The 10,654-nt window shown below is 43.8% G+C and overlaps 1 protein-coding gene across 1 annotated transcript in view; it reads right to left on the minus strand.

Moving 5' to 3' along the window:
- gli1 (GLI family zinc finger 1) overlaps positions 1-10,322 on the minus strand; it is a 50,477-nt gene extending 40,155 nt beyond the window's left edge. The window contains exon 1 of the mRNA XM_068712378.1: positions 10,059-10,322. The gene's annotated coding sequence lies outside the window, so the exon portion shown is untranslated. The remainder of the gene's footprint in view (positions 1-10,058) is intronic.
- Between the last annotated feature and the right edge of the window lie 332 nt (positions 10,323-10,654).

Consider the following 10,654-nt stretch of genomic DNA (forward strand, 5'->3'; position numbering starts at 1 on the left):
TTACTGCTGGGCTGCGAGTACTCTGTGGCCGCACTTCGCCTCTAAAAGCTAAACTATCCCAAACTTTAGTTTGGCCGCTCTTTGATGCAGAATCAAAACGAACGCCGCTCGCTGAGCTCGTAGTGTCCGCCGCAGCTTTTCATAGGCAGCTCGCCGCAGGCCGCACTTCAATGCTGCTCTGGTGACCTGAATTTTGCTAAATTTAAAACTGAGATTTGGGCATTTAGAAAGCAAAAATTTAGGGTAATGGGTTATTTTCAAATTATGCTGAAACATTGATGCAACCATAACCATTACACTTGAAATAAGAGGCTCTTTTCAGTAGCACACAGTCACGGTGTGAAACCCACCACAGCCGTCACACCTGCACCCAGCCACAACACGTAGGTGAGCCATTTCTGCGGGTCTTCTCCAGGAGAAATGACCTGCAGGGAGCTTTGTGTGTGGCCAACAACAGCGGCTACTGATGCTGAAAAAACAACAAGCTGTTTTAACATCAAGAAAGTGTTTAACTAACAGCTGTGTTGCCACGTCGCTTCACTCCCACTTCACTCTGAAATTTGACTCCAGCGTACAAGATGAAGATTTACACGAGCTCCGTGGATGTTCACAGACACTCAACAATGTACTATGTGGCTTTTTAACCTTGGGCTGCTCTTATACATGGGAGGCCATGTTTCAAGTATCACCACACACGCACGCACACACACACACACACACACACACACACACACACACACACACACACACACACACACACACACACTATAATCACGTGCGTCCGACGGTCATTCTTTACTGGCTTTCTTTTTCGTTAGTTATTGGCTCCCAGGAAATGAAGGCCAGCCTCTTGTAATTAATGAGCACAATTATGTAATTGAGGAGTGGTCTGCAGTCTGCTGCAAACAGGACCAGATGTCCTGAAATTCAGTTGTTCTGATCACTTACAGTGGGGTCAGTGCCCGTACCAAGACCTAGCTCGCCCCCACGTAGTTACCCAGACCCTCTTTTCTTTCTCTTGTAAATAAAGACTTAATGGTTTACAAGCCTTCCAATAACCATAATACCTTCAGAGCGAATTAGCTCACAAAGCGGCCAGACACACAGGCTGGAATGAACCGAGACTGGCAAGAAGAAATACACCCACGTACATTTCTATTGTTTCTAAAGAAGAGTTTAACTTAAAGGATAATGTGTGTTTGACTGTTTTTTTTATTTTATTTTTTAGACACAGACATTTTGTTGATTATAGCTTTGACAAACATGGAAATCAGAAATTCCTTCTGGCCTCTTATCGTTGTAGTGTGTGTGCATGCACGGACATGTGTGTCAGCACATTATGGTGGTGAGCCCAACCGAGCAGCCTCTGAATTTGAAGTTTAGATTATTGCTGGGCTGCGAGGCTGATTTACATGCTGCTGATGTCATCCCCTCGCTGTGTATTCAGGTCTGCGCTGTGACTAAGGCGCAGAAAACCTCCCTGTTTTCAAAAGTTAGAGAAACTCGGCACTGAGCAGGCCTTTCAGTGTTTCAGTGCGACACAATGTGAGGGAGAACTCAAACTGGTTTAGATTGTTTAGGGCAACAAGTTGTTTCACCAAGTTAGACAATCCATCACTACCACAGGATTCTTTCTGCATTTGACTTTTTATTACATGTAATGTTGAGCTGACACCACTATGAGCAGCTTCTATCCAGCCCTAAATCTCCACTGTGAAAACCACACTGCTGGTTGTTGAGCGAACTACTCTCCTTCATCCTATCCATCAGGGGATCTATCCGAGGGCTAGATGTGGGCCCGGATCTTTCTCATGCTGAGAAAAACAAACAGTCATTGCTAGCATGAAATACGGAAGAGACAGAATTATCTTATCTGATCCAAGTTCTTGGGTAGAGACATGTTTCTGGAGTACAAAACTACTTCTTGAAGGAAATCAGTTGACGCACGAAATTTCTTTTAACTTGATATAAATTGTAAAAAAATGTTTTAGCTTCCAACAACATTTCCTGCGCTAAAAACCCATTACGACGTCATTAAAATAGGATAAACCATCTGAAGCATAAGAAAAGGGGGGGTTGCTCAATAAGCAGAAGAAAAAGTCAGTCAGTTTAGTTAAGTCAGGCAGGGCAGGGCCAGGCAGTCAGTCAGCCAGTCAGGACGGTTGAGTTGTAAATGTGTTCCAGCAGGAAAAGCCAAGCTTCAGAGCAAGGCGAGCAGTCTGGAGTCGGCAACTTTCCCCTGCTCCAGCTAGCGCACCGCCCTCCCTGCAGCCCACCCAAGAAGCAGCCCATGGGCATAAATTTGAGAGGCTGACTCGCTGCGGATTTAAAACAATCTGCATCTCTCTCTCTCCCTCTCTCTCCCTCTCTCTCTCCCTCCTCCACACTCACTATGAAATGTTTCTTTCGTTCACCCTATACTCTCTTTTGCCGTTCTTTCCTCTCCGACAAATTCCGCTGTTAATGAAAATGGAAAGCTTTTTCTCAACGTGTGCCAATAATAGTATTTTTCTAAAGGCTTGATTAAGTTTGCAAATATGCAGCAAACAGACAGGAACTATATTTGTCTGCGTTACTGTGTGATCTCCATACGGGATTCTTCTTCTCTACTGTAAAGGAGACGACTGCAAAGCACTGTTGAAACAAAGTTAATTACACCTTCCAATAGTTTATTGTTTCCTGAAGGGAATTATTTTCTCAATAACAGCTTCAGCACAAAGTTAGACTGCTAGTTTCCATTTACATTTTATGGCACCGGACCACAGGGAACATAAGTGTAAACAATATTTGATTGATGCTACAGAGGAAAACATCCAGTCAGTTTGCTTCAGTTTAGGCTATCACAAAACCAACAAAACAAGCACACCACATCACTTTTGTTAATCACATGCTGCAGAGCTCTTCAGCCTGAGTGAGCTCGGTTCGGTCGCAGATGCTTCTCTTTGACGGAGGATTCATCATCGTTTCGGCTCCCAAAACAATCAACAGATGTCACTTATGAATTAAAATGGAGGTGCGGAGTTTCCTCTCGAGTCATCAGTGAGAGCCTGTGACTTCCTACGCGCAGCCTGAAGTCTGATCAAAGCGCTCTGTGGACCGAATGTCACGTCGAATCTGTTGTAGTAAATACGAGGCTGTTCGACCGGGTGCAGCTACCTTTGACCCACAGCAGATTCATGTCAGTGTATCAGTGACGGCTCGGCCTGCATTTGGCTTGCAGTGGTTGTAAGTCATGTGCGTGTGTCACTGTGCTACGTCCATGCATGAGGACCGACTTCCTGTTATGGCATCTGATCTGGTTAACGTGGCATCGTCAAGCCAATGTAGCTTCTCACAACTGTCACTTACTTACAGAGCCGGGAAACAGGAATAGAAAAAGACGCAAGGGGCCGAGCAAGCAGAGGAGGAGGAGGAGGAGGAGGAGGAAGAGAGAGAGAGAGAGAGAGAGAGAGAGAGAGAGAGAATAGGAATGAGGAGGGAGATTTATACAGAATGTGAAACTTTGAAAGAGAAGAAACAGAAAGAGGAGAAGAAAAGATGCAAAGAGAGAGAAGCTGACCACACTATTCCTTTCTCATGGGCATGCAGTACAAAGCCAATGTGGTTTTGGTCATCCATTGTTTCAAATTTTTGGAACTATAAACTTGGAACACATTGAGATGACCTTAATTTAAAAATATAAACGAGTGATGCTGTTTACTGTAAATGCACTGCATTTGCTCCCTTTTTTAAAATATAAAATCGCTTTTTAGACAGATCTTTGGAAAGTTTACATGGCTGAGAATACGCTCTCTCAATCTTAGAGATTGCTTGATTTTTCATTTGCAGGATAATTACAAGACCAGCGAGCAGCCGTTAACCCAGAGCCCAGCATCCTCTAGTATCGAAACTTGACTGAAATGTCCTTAACATCGAGTGTTGAAAATGGTCAAATATCCAAAGTTGGAATTGAATGCTTGGACAAATTCATAGTCTTGTTTACCTTTGTCTTGCCTAACCCAAAAGAACTAAATCAAACTATATTTTGTTCATGCGACGTTCTATATTTTGCATATCATATTTTGTTACATAAAACAAAAGGTTATTGCTTTGTTATCGGTACCAAAACTCAAGCATCGTATTGACACTGACATTAAAAAAAGTAAATTCTAAATCAGCACTATGAAGCGCTCACTGGTGCGTCAAATAATGATGTATTAACTGAAATATCAAGAAGCTGTCGGCCCTCATGTGCAGCTGCATCTTTGTGCATATCTGACATCTAAATATGCTGCATACCACCGCATGAGTGATCATAAATATCCGCGTTGCTTTATAGATTGATGTCTTTACGCTTGCTGTGTACATTAAGACGAGTGTGTGGTATGTGGAATTGCGAGTTGCGAGTTGCCCGAGATAATCTATCAAGCCAACGATCTTCTAAAGTTATCTCATCTCAGACAACAGAGTTGTTGTCCAGAAGGCTCATCACAAACACACTCAACATGGATCTGCCTCTGCACTCTCTCTCTACTTAGCGTCTCTCTCTCGCTCTCTATTGCTTCATGGAATTCGGAAATAATTATTCCATAATTATTCCAGCAGTAAAATGTAATAGCTTATCACATAAAATGGCTTGGAAAATGTAGTGACTTACATAGAAACTGCCAAGGAGGAGTAATCTACACCTCTCCACTTAAAGTTAAAATGAGGGCTTGCAGGTTTGTTGGAGAGGGAAGAAAGAAAACAGAAAGCCCTTTTAATCTGGAGCAGTGTTTCACCCAGATGTTTTTTGTTGTTTTGTGTTGAACTCAAAAGGCTTCAAATCACATCAAAACTCTCTGGATGACCCTCCTTTGCTTTCTGGCAGCGTAGTGGAGACACGGGTCTCATTGGTGGATGTCAGACAGACGCAGGCAGCGAGGAGGGTGAGTGTCAGACTCATGTGTTGTAATTATTCTGATGATGGCAGCACCCGAATGCACCGTGGCTATGGCAACCTGGTGAAATAACAAACACCGCCCCCTCTTCCCATTTAGGACAGTGCAACCGTGAGTCATCGGCGGCTGAGAACACACACATTGAAAACGCACACGCGGCCAAGGACACTCACACATACAGTACAGGTACAGAATCTTACGCGCACAAACACACACTTGGAAACTACAAATTCACTGAGTTATTACTTAAAAGGTTTAAATTGACTTTTATGAAATAACTGAAGAAAAAAAAAAGAAAAAAATCACAGGATCTTTTTTTTTTCCTCTGCCTCCTCCACAGATGCTGCTGATGTTTCGCCTTTGTCATCCACAGGAGACCACCAACTCTCAAAGAAAGAACCCAACCACAAGCCCATTGTTGCAAACCGAGCTCAAAGTAACAGCGAGAAAATGAGTAAGAACCAGTGTGGGTTGTTGGTGCATGTGAGAGCAATTCAAAATCTCACCTGGATCCTATTAGCACTAGTTTGATTTCTAATATCAACCACATGAGATGATAGTTAACAGTCAGCACGCCCAACTGCTTTGACACACACACACACACACACACACACACACACACACACACACACACACACACACACACAAATTTATCAAAAACCGCCACCCTCATTCAAAGAAGGAGGAGGGACGATGAGAAAAGGGAACGACTCCGCCTGTTATCTGTATCACACACACACACACACACACACACTCCGTCAGGCAACAAACACTGCATTTACTGAAAAATTCAACCTGCATCGCTCTTAATGCTGCCTGATGTGCCACATGTGACTTGACATTTCATGTCTCGTCTTAAGGCATTAGAGCAGTGAGTATTCCCACATTAGGGCCCAGGACGACTGGTTAGTCAGTCCAAGGATCAAGACATCAACTCTTTTGGGCTGGCCCTCCATCGTTTCGTTGCTCGCATGTGAAGCCCAGTATTGTAGGAATTCTGCAGATCAAGATTTACATCCTTTGGCAAAGTTCGGTGCCAACACAGGAAGTAGGGGTCTCTTTATGTACCGAGGAGGAAAGGAAGGGTGTGGAGATCAGTGACCCTGCTATCAATACATGTTGCTGCTTGGATTATGTTCTGTTGAAATGTTCCATTGATCGAGGGAAGGGCTACGTTTCTTATGCCGCTGAATTCACAGGGAGGGGTTCGGGGTCGGAGACCGATGTTTGCATCCTGAATGAATTTTAGGGCAACGAAAAGTTTGCTGATTAAAGGTTAGGGAAAGATCCTGTTTTTGGTTAAATATTAAAGTAAACATGGTGTGTCTCGTGCTTCGAGTCTTTTTTTTCTGATCTTTGCCTCATCTTAAACAAGTGCTGCTCGTGCCTAAACATAAAAAAAACAAACATAAAAAGGTTAACTCAGGCTTTTGTTCCAATAAGTAGATGTCTGCAAGAGTAAACAATCAAATGAAATCATTGTCAGTGAACAATTTGATGATATGTTCAGTATCTTTGTTGATACAAAATGTTATCTGGCCAGCATTATATTACTACTAAAACATATGCTGTTACGAATCATACAATCAGTACATAACCATTAAGGGTGATGGTCATGGTGTTGGATGGAAATGTGGAGTGTCTGACCTTCATTGAGAAGACCTGAGTTTGTGCTTTTATTCCAAACCGTTTCTGGCATCTCTCCCTAACCCTGCCGCAGTGGTCATTGAACGTCATCCAAGGTTTTTGCCCGAATCATCCAACATCAATGTTCCCTTTGGGGTTGTTTTAAGGGACGCCCTTATTGTAGCAAATTCTCAGAGGATGAGCCTCTTGGCACAATACAATTACAACTAACAGAAACACTTGAACCATTATTTCCATTATCGATTAATATGTTTATGTTTTTGATTGATTAATTGTTTCATCTATAAAATGCCAGAAAATAGTGGAAAGTTATGGGATCCTGCTTTTCCAGAACAAATGACATTAGCAGTGACTATCCAGTGAAAAGTGAGGTTTAAACTTTGCATCATCCATCCTCTAAAATAATGACTTCTAATACGGCCGACCTCTCATTTCTCTATTGCTTTGAACCGATTGTCTCTGGAGATCAATTTGTCTGATACGCCTTCTAATGGGTGGGAAAGCTCTAAGAGACCATGAACAATGATTTTGTGAATATTTCTCATGACTGCAACATTTCCCCCTTCTAATATGTGTGCCCTTTGGCTAATGTGAGTCAAGCTTTCTAAAGTGTCTAATGCCTTTGCCCTCTGGTGTCATTCATTCTCATTTCAGCATGATAGATGTGTTCAATGATATATTTCCAGGAAGAGGGATTTTCCGATGGCTGGCTTGAATGATAACTGTGGCTCCCGTGGAACAAAGTTAGGCTCAATGACAACCAAAACCAACCCGCGACCAAAAACAATTCACTCTGGTCTCAACGAACAACGACCATGAATGACGACACACAAGGCGAATGAACCCTTGCAGCAGTTTGAAAGCAACACAAATTCTATCCGATGAACCAAGAGAACCTTCAAATACCAGACCCTGACACCGGCGATGTGAGGCGGACGCACCGTCTCTAAATGAGCCTTGAAGTGCGGGAGGAAAACTAGAAGATGAGGAGAGAAAAGAGTAGCAGGGGGATAAAGACAGAGAAAGAGTGTTTGCTTGTGTGTGTGTCTCCTTTGCTTATGTGTCCTTTGGAGCATCCCCAGGCCTGTCTACTCTGTTCTCTCAGCGACCGAAGCCGATCGGCTCCGCGCTGTGAGCCTACATGGTTTTAGCCGGGGCCGGCACAGACAGACAGCTGCTATTAAACCCTGATTGTTTCAGGTTCACAGGGTGTGAAAGGGTCTGATTGAGGGGCTGTGATCCCAGTGAGGGTGGTCTTTCTGCCCCTCTCTCTCCCTCCCCCCTCACCTCCCTCTCACTGGAAGGTGGGAGGGTGTTGGGGAAAAGGAGGCGGAGGATTGGTGGTGGTGGGGAGGGGGGGGTTTGCAGGCATCACGTGACGCATGTTTCTTGCTGAGCGGACCAAAATGGAATCTGGACAAAAACACGCCACTTGTTGCTGCCTGCCTCTCTGGGTACCAATGTATCACGGAACTGGCTCCATTAAAAATCATCATTAACGCCAGAGAGATCGACAAAGGAGTCCATGTTGAGTTATTTTTTAAATTCCAGACCATGCGTGTCTTTATGAACAACTGTCATCGCTCAAGCTGCCCCTGCTTTAAATGTTGCTAAAAGGGAGTTTCAGAGATATCAGCCGTAGAGATGTCTGCCTTCTCTTCAATAGAACGGGACTACATGGCACTCGGCTGCTGAAACTAGGCAACTCACACCAAAATAATCCAGATTGATAAATAGCACTACAGGTAAGAGGTGAACTGTCCCTTTAAATGTACAGATTAAAACATACAATCCTCCACCTACCTTTGTTTATACTGTCCTAATGGGAGAAGGAATTTGTCCCTCTAAATTCAATTGTATTCAGGCTGATAGAGACTTATCAGCGCTCTGATATGGCGGTGATAAACCACATCAGTCCTCTCCTGTGACTGGATAGGAGGACAGTCGCTTCCTGTATGGTCTATTTGTTTAAGAGCATTCCCATTAAGGAGCCTTTTGGCCTTAACACACTTGATAAAGACCAGGGAGGGTGAGGAAGCTCCCCTGCAGAGCTTTTCACACGTGGCCAAAGGACAAGTGCACTTTCCTCCTTCGATTCCCCCCCTCCGTCTCAACCTTGAGAAGGGCCCCGAGTTCTCCTCTGTAAAAAGCTGAACCCACGCTGTTTACTTGATTATATTTTCTGTTTTACTGTAATCAAACGAAACATCTAAAAAAGGTGCTTACACGCTTGTTTCCCAGTTCTCAACATACGGAAACGTACGTTTCACAAAACATCATAACCTCTGACCTCGACACTCTCTTGTCCAGTCTAATGAATTACAACGATACATAATATAACAATTAGTTAATACATAATCCACAACTTCACTTAACGTGCAAATACATCATTGTCTCTCCCTCTCATGTTTTTGGAGATCTACTAAAGACCCTTTTGTGGCTTACAAATACACTCTCTCTATGTGTATGTGAGTGTGTCTGTGCAAATACTGTTTAGGGAGGATGTGAGTTTGTGTGCTCAGCACTTCTCACTGTCACTTTGGAATAAATAAGTGTTTGGCTGTCCTATTGAGTCCAGTGTTGACGCTCTTCAGTCCAGGGCCACTACATGAAGACCAGCGCCCTAATCTTCCCACATTAGCAGCTACAGTCACCTCTTCTACAGATAATTAGATTACATTCAATAATCTATCTCAGATTAGACATGGATTATGGGAGGCTTCGATGCGTGTTTATTTTAGCCAAAAGATGGAACAAAAATGCAGCAGCACATTCGGCGAGCGCGTTATTTCAACATGTACAGGACATTTCGACATGTACAGGAGCTCGCTCCTGAAGCGCTCAGAGGTGGTGTTGTTTTGTGGGTGTCCTGACAGAACACTCACATTTGGAAAAGATATTGGCACCTCAAGTATTTCAGGTTACATGAAACAGCTGTTCTGGTGGTGACCCTGGGCTGAGCCAGATGCTTTTTAAACTGTGCTGGTAGTCAGACCACCAAAATAGGCCACTTCAATCGAGAAATGAACATATTAAAAAGGCAGGAAAATGTTACATTTTATGATGTCTAAAATCAGCATATTCTCCACATATCCACAATTGACAGAAAAGACAGGACCAACGATGAGGAGGAATGAATCCCCAAAAACCGGGCGTATCACAGTGAACCCATTTGGAATGGTTAGTAGAGATATTATGCCACTCAATTATTGAACTTTGCAGGAGGTGTAAACCGGCCTAATTAAGAGAAGTCAACGCTCCCAGAAAGTAAAAGTCACCTCAGGAGATAAAGCCCAAAGAGGACGCACCAACCCTTCACTCACATCAAAACTGCACGTTTTTTTCCCCACTTTCAGAAAGTACGACAGTGATTCGAATAGTGGCGATACAATTACACACAGCGTTCCAACCACGAACAAACTCTTAATTAGCAATTTACCTAAAAGGTCGCCCGTGATTTCCAAAAGCGAATCTGAATCACCAGATGCTTACCTCAGGTTAATGCAGGAACATTCAGCATGGAAACTTTTTTGGACTTGATTCCCCAGAGTCCTTGGGAGAGCTCAGTGTCCAAGGACTGCGAGAGAGTGAGCTCCCAGTAAAGCCTCCCTTCTTCTCTCTCTTTTTCTCCCGACTTTCTGGCAAGACGCGCTCGGATGGAGAGCACTGAATTCTTCACAGAAACCGATACTTTATCCTGTTTCACAAGTGCTGCTCCATGGCGCTTTACTTCAGAGTCACGTTTGCGCAAACGGTGACAAAATTGAACCCCATGTTCGGGCTGTGGAGTCCCTCAAAGCCCCTGGAGTTGGTTGCACACAGCCAATGCGGGAATGCACCCCCCCTTCTCCTTCTCCTCCTCCCTCCCTCCCTTTCTCCACAGACTGTGGACCACCCCGAAACAGGAAGTTCACTTTTTGTTTTTCTTAAAAAAGGGACCACGCTGCCTCAGTTTTCCCCCCCTCAACGTTACCGTGCACTACAGATTGTCCAGCCGGGCTCACGTACAACCCAATTCCCTCGCACTTTTTCTTTGAGAGTAAAATGCCAATAGCCTACATGTATAGCGATTATAGTGACGTTATATA

This window comes from Cebidichthys violaceus, unplaced genomic scaffold (assembly GCF_023349555.1).
Source record: "Cebidichthys violaceus isolate CVI_PGR_0920_01 unplaced genomic scaffold, fCebVio1.0.p SCAF_17, whole genome shotgun sequence".
NCBI lineage: Eukaryota > Metazoa > Chordata > Actinopteri > Perciformes > Stichaeidae > Cebidichthys > Cebidichthys violaceus.